The 16,405-nt window shown below is 38.0% G+C and overlaps 1 protein-coding gene across 3 annotated transcripts in view; it reads left to right on the top strand.

The window, feature by feature from the left end:
- The window catches only part of ELF1 (E74 like ETS transcription factor 1), a 151,751-nt gene that overhangs the window by 9,637 nt on the left and 125,709 nt on the right, over positions 1-16,405 (top strand). Inside the window, exon 1 of one of the 3 annotated variants that reach the window (XM_023731647.1) lies at positions 7,798-7,882. The exons of the other annotated variants lie outside the window; for them this stretch is intronic. The gene's annotated coding sequence lies outside the window, so the exon portion shown is untranslated. Of the gene's footprint in view, positions 1-7,797; positions 7,883-16,405 lie in introns of those variants that run through there. 3 annotated transcript variants of the gene reach the window in all.

A 16,405-nucleotide genomic window follows, 5' to 3' on the forward strand; every position in this document is an offset into this window, starting at 1 on the left:
GTGCATGTAGAAATTTTTGAAATGGTGTATCTTTGGCTATGTGTATTTTCACCAAAAAAAAGGTTGAGAAGTTAGAGGGTTGATATGTTGTGGGGCTGTTAACCAATGTCATAAAACAGTATGTGTACTACTGTTTCATGAGAAACTATTTGTTCTGTAAGTCTTCACCTGAAGTACAATTAAAAAAAAAATTATTCATGCTTTGATGAATTGCCTTAATCATATTTATGTAAATAAGTTTGATTTATATGGTGTTACGTACTTAGAAGGACAGTCTACTCCCAAATCAAACAGTTGTAAACTAGTCTGATTCAAAATGAAATGGTGACTCCGAAAGACTTACTTGCTCTCTGCAAGTCAGGAAATGGTTCAGTCTTGAACTCTGCAGAATAAAAACTTTTCCAGCAGATGAGTTGTTTACAGGTGATAATGTCGTAAATGGCTTACGCACTTGAATTCCCTGAGCTGTTAGAAGTGGCAGGGTACCACTTAACACTAGAAATTTCTCTTGCCAGTAAAGCAGAAGTGGGTTGAAGCAACATTCTGAGGTCAGCAGTTATGAATTCTTTCAGAACGTGATGTACAGGCTGAGGAGAATAGATGAGGTATTAATTGAGCTCATAGACGCTTATGTTATCTGATGCTTTACCTTTAGGGACCTTCCTTTTTAGTAATGGAGTAATTTTCAAATACAATATTAATTATTTTAAATATTTAAATGTTTGAGTCAGTTTTTCTCAAAAATATAGCAAACATGGTATTAAATTTTAAATGTTTGTTTTAATTTAACTCTTTCAAAGGAGATTTATGGGCTTGTGGGTGACTTTTCAAAATTATTTTTTGCTACATCTATGTGTTATATTTTACGGTCCAACGTGTACTGTGTAATTATAAGTGAAGTAGATTATGAATGGTAAAAAATGTTTATCAGGTGTCCAAGGTCCATTGCCACGTTAAAAAAAAAAAATGGTACTAGTTCGATAAGGCTTAAGAAAAGTAACTTTCAAAGTACTTTATGGTCTGTTTGCTCTTTTCCTAAGTATTGGCATGAAGAGCCAATAAAGTTAGAGATATGTGTATGTTTTAGAATTTTCTTTAATGGTGTTACTAGCACATCCTTCTTAAAACTGTGACATTGAACTTACTAATTGAAAAATAAATTTGCAGTTTAACATTTAACTTACAATTAAGAAACTTTATTATACAGTATCTACCTTTTTAGCTTAGAAAGGTGACTATTTTGGGATTAGCTTTCTCTTTTCACACCTGAGTTCATTTTCACAAATGTAAATATAAAACATTTTGTTCTTTGAAAAATAATCCCAGCATAGATGACTTGAATTTTGGTAAAGCATTTAACAGCTGTTTTACAAGTTTTGAGTATATGGGTGTGCAAATTTTAACAGGCTTCCTTTTATTTTTATTCTTCGATGTCACTATTATATAAATATCTTTGAATTTTGTGCTCTAATTTAGATCTCTGGGGAGATACTTAGCTAGCAACTTCTAGATCCAGAAAATCCGTCTAGATTATCTTAAATCTTTATTTGTAGTCTAATCTTTTAATTTACGTAGTTACAGCCTCTTTTGAATTCGGAATCCTAAGATCAGGATACATTTCTGGTTCAGGATGTGTTGGGATATTGCTCTGTGTGAAGCTTTTTATCTGTTTCCAGATTTAATCCAACATTTAATTGTAGCTTTCAGGGTCTTAATGGGATTTGTTTTATCCTAGCTTTCCTAACTTTGTGTCTATCGCTGATACCCTCTCATGCTTAGGGACACGGATGCTCCTGTTACCTGGGAAAAATGGGGTCCTGCTACTGACTGAATCACCCACTTCCTAGGGCAGGCATTGACCCAGTTACAGGAGCCAAAGTAGAAAGCAGTTCAGGAAGGGTATGACCACAGGTGAAGTTGATATGGCCCCAAGGTGCCCCAGCATATAGTTGGGGGGCGAGGTAGGGGAGTATTCTGATGGAAGGCAGAACATAGGCTTAAGGAATTTGGGACTCCAAGCAGGCAGTTGGTATTAGGAAATTTTAGATGTGAGCGGGAATACCTTTCCGTTACTTGTTCTCCCTTGTTTTTGTGCCATTTCACACAAACCACAATTTCAGTGTCCTTTAAAATCCTACTTTGAAAGAATATTTCTTCTTTTGCATTGTCAGTAATTTCTAGAATGTTTTTCTTTATTTTATGGGGCATATTTTAAAAGGGCTTTTTGCCACAAATTTGTAGGAAAGAGAAGGCACATAAAGTTTATATAAAAGCAAATCTGAATTTGTATTTGGATATGCAAACTGCGTACAGGAGTGTAAAAAGCACCTGTAAAGGGATGAAGTTACTATTTTCTCTGATAATTGAGTGTTAGGTGCTGGGATATAACAGTGAACAAAGCAGAGAGGATCCTCATGGAGTTACAGTTTGGTGGGAAAGACAGACATTGAGTAAGTAAAAAGTGCTTTAGTGTTGCATGCAAAACAGGGACTCCTACCAGGGTGGGAGGGAAGGCACTGGACGAGAAGACTTTCCTGAGGAAATGAGGTTATTTAAGAAACTGAAGGGTGAGTAAGTGATGGCTAGTAGAAAGGGGTAGATGGGAAAGGGAAGTGAAGCTGAGGGAATAGCATTTTGCAAATGGTCTGAAGCAGGAAAGAAAGGGTACACTTCGGGAAATCAAAGAAGATCTCGGGCACTGTAATGTAGAGAGATATAAAGGGAGATGAGAATGACAGGTATCAGATGCCAACAATAAGGAATCTTAGGCCTTCGTAAGGGTTTTGAATTTTATCTTAAGCAGAGTGGGTAGACACAGATTTTAAGCCAGGGAGTATGAAGGATGGAATGAAGTGAAAGTAAGGAGAAAAATTGTGTACTTTTTTGTACAATAAACCAGTTACCATCAAGTCATCTCCAACTCATGGTGACCCCACGAGTGTCAGAGTAGAACTGTACTCCATAGGGTTGTCAGTGCCAGATTTTTCAGAAGTAGATTGCCAGGCTTTTCTTCAAGGCACTTCTGGGTGGGCTCGAACCTCCAACGTTTAGTTAGCTGCTGAGCGCTTAACTGTTTGCACCACTCAGGGACTCCCTTTTGTACAATATGACCTTTAAATTTAACTCATCTGCTTAGTCTGGTGCTTAAATATTAGAGGAAGAAATTCTTTAATTGGATTTATTGACATGATATATTGGTCACCAATGTGGCCAGTAAATATGGTAAAATGTACTCAAAGAGGGAATTTAAGGGATCTGTCAAGGGTATTGAGCATAGTTGATTTTCACCTTTGTACTCTTGACTTGGTAGTTGAAGCCCTAGAAATGGGTGAGTTTTCCCAGGGAGAGTCTAGAGTGAGAAAACGGCTTTGAACTAAGCCTTTAGGACCTCTAGTGTTCAATGGTGAGGTAGAGGAGGTGGGACAGAGAAGACTGAGGAGGAGTAGTTAGAGAATTTGGGGAAACCAGGAGAGAGCATAGTTTCAGAAAAGCCAAACAAATGCTTCAAGAGGATCAAATGATTTTATAGGCCTAAAAGAACGAGTTCTGAAAATGCTGATTTGATTTAGCTCTGTGGAGGTCGTTGGCTTTAGTTAGAAAACATTCAGTGGCAAATAGGGGCAGTATTAGATAAGAGTGGATTGAAGAATGAATGGGAGATGAGGAAACAAAATTGGTACGTGTAGACAAGCCTTTGAGGAAATTTGCCCAAGAAGTGAAGGGAGTAAGAAAGAATGGTAGATAGGGGTAGGGTGGTGGGGACTTGAGTTGTAGTTTCAAATCCTGGAGGGTTTTTGTTTTTGTTTTTAAGGAAAAACTTGAATTTAAAACAAATCTTCTTTAGGTACTGTGAAATATTTGAAAAAGATATTAAACACTTGCCGATTCCTTAAATAGTAGGGTCTACTGGATACAAATATAACCTTCCCCCTGACTTGTCTTGGTGTAGTATCTGAGACTGTACACATGGGTCCAGTCAGGCCTGTTGAGGCATGAGGGTCTGCTTCTCACTGTGCTAACTTCTGGTCATCTGGGAAGTTACAAATTGAGGTTCCTAGAATCACCTGAGACCTACTTAATTTGAATCTTGAGCTGTAGGACTCAGCAGTGTGTGTATGTGTATGTGTGCATGTGTGCACGTTTCTTAAATGGTCTGTGGATTGGCTTTGGAAAATTGTTGCTCCAAGACTACTCGCTTTGAAGTCTTAATGGGTACTTACGAGTCGGAATCCACTCAGCAGCAGTGAGTTTGTTTTTGGTATCATGAGGATTAAATGAGGTATGTATGTCAAGCCCTTAGTAAGGAAAGGTTTTTGAAATGTTGTCTGCCTATATGATTAGGGTCGTGGTATAGGCCTTTTGTTTCTTAGGATGGAATCAGCTTGATCCTTTTTTCTCTGGTTGTGAAAGTGATGCATTTTCAGTGTGAGTACTTCTCTAGCTGCTTTCCACACTTCCTCCCTCCTCTGTGTACTCTAGCCATGGTGCTTCCTTTCATTTTCTTGAATATACCGCCAGCCCCTTTCCTGCCCCGTTGCCTTTGTGCCTATAATTTCCCCTGCTTAGATTATTACTCTCCAGCCTCTTTACATGACTGGTTCCTTATCATTCAGATCTCATATCAGCTGTCATCTTTTCAGAGAGGCCGTCCTTCTAGGTTTTCTTGGTCACCCTTCCTCCACACTAGAATATCAGTTGTTTGTGGGCAAGGACCATGCTTGAATCGTTTACCACTGTATTTTGAGTGTATAGAACACTGCCAGACACGTGTTGTCTGTTTCTAGTTGCCTTCAAGTTGATTCTGACTCATGGTAAAACCCCTGTGTTACAGAGTCGAACTGCTCCATAGAGTTTTCTTGGCTATAATTTTAATAGAAGCAGATCTCAGGCCTTTACTTCTGTGGTACCTAAAAGTTGCCTGCAGCCTGTAGGTTAGCAGTCAAATGCAACCATTTGTGCCACCTAGGGACCTTTTCAGGCACGTACCAAAAAACCAAAGCCATTGCCATCAAGTCTATTTTGACTCATAGTGACCCTATAGGACAGAGTAGAACCGTCCCATAGGGTTTCCAAGGAGCAGCCTGCGGATTCATACTGCTGACCTTTTGGTTAGCAGCTGTCATGGATTGAATTGTGTCCCCCAAAAATATCTGTCAACTTGGTTGGGTCGTAATTCCCAGTATTGTATGATTGTGTAATCTGATGTGATTTCCTTATGTGTTGTAAACTCTATCACTATGATGAGATTATATGTGATTTCCTTATGTGTTGTTAATTCTATCACTGTGATGAAGTTATACTGATGAGGTTTACAAGATTAGATGGTGTCTTAATCCGGTCTCTTCTGAGATATAAAATAGAGAAGCGAGCAGAGACACATGGGAATGTCATACCACCAAGAAAGCAGTGCCGGGAGCAGAATGCATCCTTTGGACCTAAGGTTCCTGTGCTGAGATGCTTCCAGACCAAGGGAAGATAGATGATGACGAGGACCTTCCTCCACAGTCAACAGAGAGAGACAGAGCCTTCTCCTGGAGCTGATGCCCTGAATTTGGACTTGTAGCCTACTGGACTGAGAGAATAAATTTCTCTTTGTTAAAGCCATCCCCTCGTGGTATTTCTGTTGGAGCAGCACTAGATGACTAAGACAGCAGCCAAGCTCTTTTTCAGGCACATAGGAGTTTCTTAAATGTTGTTAGCTCCAGTTATGTTGTCCCTGACTCGTGAGGACCCCAGGCCCAATGGAATAAAATGCTACTCAGTCCTATACCATCCTTTTGATCTGTTGCCAGTCAGACCATTGTGATCCATAGGGCTTTCATTGGTTGATTTTTGGAAGTAGATGGCCAGACCTTTATTCCTTCTCTGTCTTAGTCTGGAAGCTCCATTGAGACCTGTTCAGCAACACACAAGTTTCCACTGACAGGCAGGTGGTTGCTGTGCATAAAGTGCATTAGCTGGGAATTGAACCTGGGTGTCTCACGGAAGGCAAGAATTCTACTATAAACCACCACGGTCCAAAACAGTTACTTAAGTACTGAATAACAAATTCAAATGAAGCAAATCATAAAAATCCTAGTGATTATTATAAGAACTGTAGATTCTAGTTGACTATTATTTCAGATAATGAAGTGTAGACCGTGCATATATAAATGTTGATTGTGGTGTCACATATACTAATTTCTAACTTTCATATTTCACTTAAATGTACCCTGGAGATTTTTTCATGTCTATACCATTTTATATAGATAATTGTTTTTAATGACTGAATGGTATGGTACATTCCATATAATGAGAAAATTTCTGTACATCTCATTTATGTAACTGTTCCTGCTTTTTTTTCTTGCCATTTTGAAGAATAATGTGCTGAATATCGATCTACAACTTTGCATATGTGTTTATTTTGTTAGAATAAATTTCTAGGACTGAAAATGCTGGATGGAAAGATATATATGTATATTAAGATTTTTTTTATTTTAATCTTTGCTAATTTATTAGTTAAAAATAGGATTTTTTTCCCCCTGCTCTGAGGTTGTGAGAACAAACATCTTTGAACAAATTTCTTTTGTGAAGAGATTATTTTTCTATTGGAGTTTTTTATTTATTAGCTTTTTTCTCCCACATTTTATTACTAAAGTTTTTCACGTTTTTTACAGCAAAGTTGAAAGAATTTTACAGTGAACATTTATATACTTGCTACCTAGATTTTACCATTAGCATTTTACAATATTTGCTTTATTACACATTCATCTATTTATTTTATCTATCCATAACTTCATATTATTTTTTTGGGGAGGGATACATTTTAAAGTAAATTGCAGACATTAGTACATTTCTTCCTAAATACTTTATCATGCATATCATTGATTAGAGTTTCAATATTGTTTCATTTTTATTTTATTTTGAGATAAAATTTACATAAAATGAAATGCATGTATCTTTTCACCTTAAACATTTTATTTTAACTTAAAACATGGAATTGCATGCTCATTTGTTAATCTTTTGATGAGGGAGCCAAAGTTTTTTTCTTTGAGAATGGAATATTGAGAATACATGATATAAGATTTCTAGTTTTGGTTTTTTAAATGGAGCAAAACCTTTGTCTTTTGTAAAGCATTTGCTGATTTTTGACAAATGTGTTCACCTGTGTAAACCAAACCTAAGAATAGGTTTGGTTGTTTTTTCTCTTTTTAAAGACTTCTGTCATATTTTCCCTTTGCCTTAGCTTTGGTTATGGTGCTTTTTAATTTTCATATAGTCAGATGTCATCTTTTTCTTTTTTCTGCCTTTGGTGTCATGCATAGAGAAGCATTCCTTACCAAACGATATACAAATGCTTATATTTTTTTCTGGTACTTTTTTTTTTTTTTACATTAAAGCTCCAAGTAGAATAATGCGATGTAGGGATTTTTTTCATATGGCTAGCAACTGAAATCGTTAGCTAATACTGTTTAATGAACAATCTGCCCTTCTACGATTTTTCTTCAGATAAAATAGAATTTAATGTTTTATTGATGCCGTTTTTATCATAACCTAAGTTTGTATATAGTTTATCGTAACCTAAGTTTGTATATAGTATCAGATCTCTTTTTTGATAGTATCAGTTCTCTTTTTTGATACCCTATTCTATCTGTTCCTATAATAGGAGCCCTGGTGGCGCAGTGGGTAAGCACTCGGCTGCTAACTGAAATGTTGGCAGTTTGAACCCACCAGCTGCTGTTTGGGATATGGCAGTATGCTTCTGTAAAGATTTACAGCCTTGGAAACCCTATGGGGCAGTTCCACTCTGCCTGCAGGGTCGCTATGAGCCGGAATTGACTTGACAGCAGTGGGTGGATGAGTGGATTCCTGTATATAACTACTTGTTATGTTTTGTTGTCTGGTAAGGCATATCAGTCTTCGTTATTCTTTTTTTTTTAAGTTTCTTTTCCTACGTATATATTTTTTCAGATGAACTTTAGCATAGTTTTCAAGGCCGGGGAGAAAGGATAGTGGGGAAACAGCAGCAAGAGCAAAGGGAGAGAGGTTGATAAATCCTGGGGACGAACTTCTCTATAACTTGCAGTTGTCTGAATTCTTAATCTGTGTAGTCGATTAAACGTATGTTTTAGTAATCTTAAATATGGAAAATGTCTGCTGAGAGGATTCAAACTAAATTTTAAAGGTCAAAATATTTGATATTTTAAATGTTCAGGATGTTATAGAAAGGACATAGGATTCTAGAGTGAGAATGGGTTTAAATCTTGGCTTTAAATTTACTCACAGTGTGGCCATGGGCAAGTCGTAAGTTTTGAGCAGCTATGTGTATCACATACGTGATTATTTTTCATGATTCTGTGGGTTGTCTGGGTGATTCTTCAAATCTGAGCTGGCTCAGCTGGGGTCGATGGTCTAGGATGGGTTCGCTCACATGTCTGAGTCCTCTCTGCGTAGCTTGCATACTCTACTAGGCTAACTGTTGTTCCAGTGGTATCAGAAGGGGTCCCACCATCAAGAGAGGGCAAGTCACTTCTCAAGCCTCTGCTTGTGCACATTTGTTATTGTTCTGTTGGCCCAAGTAAGGCACTTGGCCAGTCTCGGACTCAAGGGGTGGAGAAGGAGACTGCCTCTTGATAGGAAGAGAGGCAAAGTCATGGAGCAAAGGAGCTTGCATATGGAGAAGTCTGAACAAACTGGTAGCCATTATTGCACTACTTTACCACAGGAAATAAAGGAGTTAGCCGCATGGATATCTAACAGAAAAGCTTCCCAGGCAGTGAGAACAGGCAGTGTAAAGACCCTGAAGTGGAAGAGTGCTTGTTGCGTTCATGTAACAGCAAGGAGAGGTCGATGTGGCTGGAAGGTAGGGAGCAAGCAGGCGAGTGGTAAGAGAAAAAATCATAATGTGCTCTGGGACCAGGATAAGGTCTTGTAGTCCTTTAAGCAGTTGTAAAGACTTTTATTTTGTTTGAAATGTGGAGCATAGCAAAGTTTTGAAGCAGGGGAGCGATATGATATGACTTTTAAAAACGATTATTCTGGCTGCTGTTTTGAGACTAGGTTGCAGGGAGGCAAGGATAGAAGCAGGAAGGCTGCTGATACTTTTGTTAGGTACCATTAAGTCCATTTTTGACTCAGTGACTCCATGTGACAGAGTAGAAGTGCGACCATAGGGTTTTCTAGGTTGTAAGCTTTATGAGAATAGATGGCCAGGTCTTTCTCCCACAGAACTGTTGGGTGGGTGCATTCCATCACCTGGCTCCTTCTGATATTGGTTATTATATGCCATCGAGTTGGTTCTGACTCATAGCGACACTATAGGACACAGTAGCATTGTGTCATAGGGCTTCCAAGGAGTGGCTGGTGGATTTGAACTGCCGACCTTTGAGTGGAGCTCTGGTGGCACAGTGGTTAAGAGATCAACTGTTAACTAGAAGATTGGAAGTTCGAATCCACCAGCTGCTCCTTGGAAACCCTCTGGGGTGGTTCTTCTCTGTCCTGTAGGGTCACTGTGAGTTGGAATCGACTGGTCGACAGTGGGTCTGATATTTAGACTACTATAATAATACAGGGGAGAGATGACAGTGGCTCAGAGCTGGGTAGTAGCAATGGAGGTGAGTGGTGATAGGGTTCTCTAGATAAGTTTTGAAGATAGAGCCACAGCATTTCCCGACAGATTCAATATGGATACATGACTCCAAGAGAAAAGTCAAGATTTTTGGCCTGAACAGCTAGAACTATCAGATTGCCACCAGGATGATGGAGAAAGCTGTGGGTAGAGTAGCTTTTGAGGGGGATGATCAGGAATTCAGGTTAAGTTTGAGAAGAATATCAGACATTTGAATGGAGTTGTCAAGTTGGATATAAGAATCTGGAGTTTAGGAGAGAGTCCTGAAGATAGAAATTTGAGAACTTTAAAATTCTTAGCACACTGTATATGCCCAAGAAATACTTCCTAAAATGATTGTAAATCTAAAATACGTTTAAGTTTTAAAGTTTCATTTGTACCAATGATTTGACTTCATATATGGAAGAATAGCAGCAGAGCAGTTTAGCTATAGCTGAAATATATCATTTGTGATGATAGTAAAACGTAAGTTCAGAGAAGTTATCAATTGCTCGCTATATGGTATTATGAAACATGAATAAAGGCTGTATACTAAATATCTTATTTGAATATTCCTTTTTATTGATACTTTCCAGTCTGCTTCTAATTAGGAAAATTTACTGAAGGGAGGCTATGCAAGTAAAGGCCTAATGGGACAGAGACCAAAAGTTGAAGGAAAAGGCCACCATTGGATAATGAGTCCTAAATCTTTCGGGATATTTTTTCTTTTTCCTTCTTTGTTCTCTCTCTAATTCTAAAGTATTAACATAGTGGGGTGTCTAGGTGTAAAACACTGGGTCAGATCCAGAAGCTGTTCGATCTTAAAACATGCAGAACTTTACCACTATGAGAAGCTTGATCCCCTGAAGGACTACCAGACCCAGCCTAACCAACCTATTCCTAGAATTTGGACAAGTCAGGAAAGTGAGAAAGGGGCCTTGACTTTTTGTGTAATTTAGACCTACTGTATAGAAATGACTCAAGAATGGTTTGGATTTTGTGGAAAAGAAAAAAACAGGTTTGTTGTTGAGGCAATATTTAGTTGTCCAACTTCGGAAAGTTTTCATTCAGCAAATATTTATTAAATGATTATTGTGGCTTAGGAATGCTATCAGGCTGAAATAAATGGCCAGTGAGGCATGTAAGCAGATGATGAAAATATAATGTTCTTTAGGTATTCCAGGAGAGTAGGTAAGAAGAGTTATGAGGGCAATCAAACTTATCAGTGTGCTTTGCACATTGTAGCAGTGCATACATGTATGTATGAATGAATAAATGATAAGATTCGTCATCTATTAGATCATTACAAAATACTGTGGGAGCACAAAGGAGTCAGTGACCAGTTCTTCCTGGTAATGACAGAGGGAGGAGAGAATCTCTTTGTAAGAGATTCACTGAGTGGGGAAGGGCAGTAAAGATAGAGTGAAAGAACATGACATGCTCTGAACTAACAAGTTCAGCAAAGCTGGACTGTAGAGTGTATGTTAGGGATGGAATGGCCAGAGATGAGGCTAGTGAGATAGACCAAAGTCAAGATGCAAAAGTATCTTTTATGGAAATTTATTCTGTGGTTGCTGGTGGACTGTTGGAGGGGTTGTTGTTGTTGTTGTGTGTCTTTGCTTTAATAGGAATATTACGAGGTAGAATTTATGATAAATTCCTTAAAACAAGACATCATTCTTGAATTCGGAAATCAAATGTTGATGTAATTTTAAAAGTTATAAACATACACATTGGAAATGAGCACAGCTTAATAGGTTCTGTACTTTGTGGTAGGGTCTATTTTATGCCTTTTAGATAGTGTATATGATCTTAGTGTAGGTAAAACCATTTTAATAAAAATATGCATGATGACTTTTTTTTGAGTTGTTTGTTGTTGTATTCCCTACTTTGTTTACAGTGTCTTATGTGAGGTTTTTAAGGGTCAATAGGTTAGAATGGAAATGTAGAAATTTATGAAAATCAGCATCAGGGAAAATATACAGGAATACATCAGTATCAGGGCAAAGTGGTATGCAGAAATATGCAGATTCAGTGATATAGCAAATTTGTCTGATCTTTCTGATGGTTATAGTAAAAATACAGACATTTTCTGTTACATGATTTGTATTAACCATTAAAAGAAATTATCATGTTAATTTCTCCTGAGACTTTTCAAGAGTTGTTGGCTTAAATAATGTTCTTAAATAATGATCTTCATAACCTAATAAATAATTTTTTAAAAAATTTTATTTTTGGTGAAAGTATGCATGGCAAAATCTGCTCTCATTTGTTCCTAGACACAGTGATCGGTGACATTGGTTAAATTCTTTGCATTGTGTCAACATTCTTGTTATTTCTGTTCTGGTTGTTTCACTTCCATTTACTTAATCTCCCTTCTCATCTATGCTTTAAAATTGCTTTTGTCTAAAGTCTTATATAGATTGTTATTATTTTTTTTTTAAGTAACACAGTATCCAAGGGAAACAATTTACTGTTTGGGATAAACTGTTACTTGAAGGTGACTTCATGGGATAGTTTCAATTCAACGTTTGAAGAGCAACTCGGGGCTATACTCTAGGGGACTCCTCCAGACCCAGTAGGTCCAGTAAGTCTGGATTCTTTAAGAATTTGAAGTTCTGTTCCACATTTATCTCCCTTTTTATCAGGGTTTCTCTATTATGTTCCTGATCAGAATGTTCCATAGTGGTAGCTAGGCACCATCTAGTTCTTCTGGCCGCAGGGTGGAGGAGACAGTGATTCATGTAGACAGTCCTGTAGTGCAGTTCTTTCTCTGATTCTTCGGTTTCCTTCTTTCTCTTTTGTTCCAGATAAATAAAGACCAGTAGTTGTATCTTAGATGACTGCTCATAAGCTTTTAAGACCCCAGGCACTACTCACCATACTGGAAGTAGAACATAAACTTTAAAAACTGTATTATGCCAATTGACTGGATTGTCCCGTGAGACCGTGGCCCTAAATCCCCAAACCAAGAGAACTAATCCCATAATTTTAGATTTGCAGAAGAGTTGCAAAGATACTACAGAGTCCCTGTATGCTTGTCATCCAGCTTCTACTAATGTTAACACCTTAATAAGCAAGGTACAGTTATCAAAACTAAGACATTAATATTGGCGTTTTGGAGTCCTTGGGTAGTGCAAATGGTTAAGCCCTGAACTATTAAAGGTTGATGGTTCAGACCCATCCAGAGGCACCTTAGAAGACGTGTCTGGCCATTTTGCTTCTGAAAGGTATAGCCTTGAAAACCCTATGGGGGGAGAAAGAAACAAAACCCTGTGGAACAGTCCTGCTCTGTACACACAGAGTTGCCATGAGTCAGAATTGACTCTATGGCAACTAACAACAACAGTACTGTATTTTGATTTTATTGACCAGAAAACCAAACCCATTGCTGTTGAGTCAATTCCGACTCATAGTGACCCTGTAGGACAGAAAAGAACTGCCCCACAGGGCTTCCAGGGAGCGGCTGGTGGATTCAAACTGCCGAACTTTTGGTTAGCAGCTGAGCTCTTAACCACTGCACCACCAGGGCTCCAGTTTCTCCACAATGTCCTTTTTCTGTTCCAGAATCCAGTGCAGGATATACCTCATTGCACTTAGTTATCATGTCTCCTTAATCTCCTTAAATCTGTAATGATTCCTTCTCTTCAGTGACCTTCACACATTTGAAGAGTACTGGTCAGGTATTCTGTAGAATGTTCCTCAGTTTGGTTTTGTGTAGTGTTTTCTCATGATTATAGCCTGGAGTACTAAGTTTTTGGGCCATTAGAGTTTTTTAAACATTTATTTTTAAAATGATCAGACTGTGTAACTGACCTTTTTTTCAGTATACAGTTCTGTGAATTTTAATACATCTATGTGTAACCACCGTCAGAATCAGGATGTAGAACAGTGCCATCATCCCCCAAAACTGTCATGCTATCTCTTTATAGTAACCCCTTCTCCCTACTTATGACCCCTAACAACCACTGATCTGTTCCCCATTACTATAGTTTGGTCATTTTAAGAATTCATATAAATAGAATCATATAATATGTAACCTTTTAAGACTGGCTTCTTTCACTTAACATAATACTTTTGAGAGTCATCCAAGTTGTATTTATCTGTTCGTTTATTCCTGAGTACGGGTTTACTACAGTTTATCTCTTTTTTTGTTAAGTATTTGAGAACATATTATGCATGTGTCCTGGCACTATAACAAGCAGTTTAAATGAATTGTTTTGTGAAATAGAGATTATCATTATCCCTTTTACAGAAGTGAAAACAGAGGCTTGTCGAATTTAAGTAGCCCTATGCCATTTTCTTTTTTTTTTAAGAGCATGGAATTTTGGTATGTTTAAGATGAGCCTCTTTGAAATTGTACTAAAAGTCCATTTGCTTAAATATTCTGGAGTCTCTGGGTGGCATAAATGATTAAGTGCTCAGCCACTAACCAACAGGTTGACAGTTTGAATCTATCCAGAGGCACCTCAAAAGAAAGGCCTGGCAATCTACTTCCAAAAGATCACAACCATTGAAAACTACAGATTGCATTTCTACTCTGACCCAGCATGGAGTCATCATGAGTTGGAATCAACTCAACAACAGCTTTTTTTTTTTAACAACTAGCTAATAGTAGTGTTGGGACTCAGACCTGTGTCACCTACTCCAAAGCTCATACTCTTAACCATTAGGCTATGTAATTAGTTGTTAATGTTAATTTCATTTCTCTTTTTTGACCAGCAGTATAATTAAGAGAAGTCAAAGTTCTTGTTTCTCATAACATTTCCTAAAATTCCCCTACTTTTCTGTTTATATTTGGTTCCTCTTTTTATCAAAGACCAAAAATAATATATATATATGTATGTTTATTAATTTATCAGGTGAAAGCAGAGTAATTGTTTTCATGCTATTGGATTTTAATCTCATGGGCTAAGGATTCTGTGATTCAGGCCTCAAGCAAACAGTCAAGCCAAGTAAGTCGTCAGTCCAGAAACAATTATTCATTTATATTGAGTGCATCTATCAAGAGAATAATATTAAGGTTTTTCTTAATCTCCTTGGGGAGGGAGTCTTTAATTTATTTTACAGATAAGAAATGTTAAGTGAAAATAGAGACATAATCTAAATAAGGATTGTTAAAAATAAGAGGCTTGCCTTCTGTCATATTGTCTTAAATTTTCGTAATGGCAGCAGGTAAATTTTTGTTGTTGTTTGCTTGTTTGTTTTTTTAATTGGTAAATTTCTTTTTTGTTTATAGTTGTAGTTTAAGTGGAAGTTTACATTTCAAGTTAGTCTCTTATACAAAAGTGTATACATAAATTGTTATGTGACCCTAATTGCTCTCCCTGTACTGTGACAGCACACTCCTCTTTTCCACCCCATACCCCACGTCCATTCAACCAGCTCCTGACCCTTTCTGGCTTCTCATCTCACCTCTGGATAGAAGCTGCCTGTTTAGTCTCATTTATCTGCTTGAGCTAAGAAGCATACTCTTCATGAGTATCATTTTATGTCCCACAGTCCAGTCCAATCTTTGTCTGAAGAGTTGGCCTTGGAAATTGTTTTAGTTCTGGGCTGACAGAGTCCAGGGGCCATGCTTTCCAGGGTTCCTTCAGTCTCAGTTAGAACATTAAGTCTGTTCTTTTTTACTAGAATTTGAGTTCTGCACACCACTTATCTCCTGCTCTGTCAGGAACTGTTGTGTTCCCTGTCAGGGCGGTCATTGGTGGTAGCCAGGCACCATCTAGTTCTTCTGGTCTCAGAGTGATGAAGTCTCTGGTTTAGGAGGCCCTTTCTGTCTCTTGGGCTAATACTTTCCTTGTGTCTTTGGTGTTCTTCATCCTCCTTTACTCCAGGTGGTTGGGACCAATTGATGGCCGCTTGTAAGCTTTTAAGACCGCAGACGCCACCCACCAAAATAGGATGCAGAACATTTTCTTAATAAACTTTGTTATGCCAGTTGACCTAGACGTCCCCTGAAAGCATGGTCCCCAGACCCCTACCCCTGCTACTTTGTCCCTCGAAGTGTTTGATTCTATTCAGGACACTTCTTAGCTTTGGTTTAGTCCAGTTGTGCTGACTTCCCCTGTAGTGTGTGCTGTCCTTCCCTTCATCTAAGATAATTCTTGTCTACTATCTAGTTAGTGACTAACCCTCACGTTCCCTCTCCACCCTCGTAACCATCTTCTTCTGTGTTTAAACTTTTCTTGAGTTCTTATAATAGTGGTCTTATACAATATTTGTTCTTCTGTGACTGACTAAATTCACTCAGCGTAATGCCCTCCAGATTCCGCCATGTTACGTTTCACGACTTCATCGTTGTTCTTTTTTGTTGCCTAGTATTCCATTGTGTGGATATACCATAATTTGTTTGCCCATTTGTCCGTTGATGGGCATCTAGGTTGTTTCCATCTTTTTGCTATTGTGAACAGTGGTGCAGTGAACATGGGTGTGCATATATCTATTCATGTGACAGCTCTTATTTCTCTAGGATATATTCCAAGGAGCAGGATTGCTGGATCGTACGGTACTTCTATTTCTAGCTTTTTAAGGAAGCTCCAAATTGATTTCCAAAGTACTTGTACCATTTTACATTCCCACCAACAGTGTAGAAGTGTTCCAGTCTCTCCACAACCTCTCCAGCATTTATTATTTTGTGTATTTTGGATTAGTGCTAACCTTGTTGGGATGAGATGCTATCTCATTGTAGTTTTGATCTGCATTTCTCTAATGGCTAATGATCGTGAGCATTTCTTCATGTGTCTGTTAGCCGCCTGAATGTCTTCTTTGGTGAAGTGCCTGTTCATATCCTTTGCCCGTTTTTTAATTGGGTTATTT

Source organism: Trichechus manatus, unplaced genomic scaffold (assembly GCF_000243295.1).
Source record: "Trichechus manatus latirostris isolate Lorelei unplaced genomic scaffold, TriManLat1.0 scaffold00044, whole genome shotgun sequence".
In the NCBI taxonomy this organism is placed as follows: Eukaryota; Metazoa; Chordata; class Mammalia; order Sirenia; family Trichechidae; genus Trichechus; species Trichechus manatus.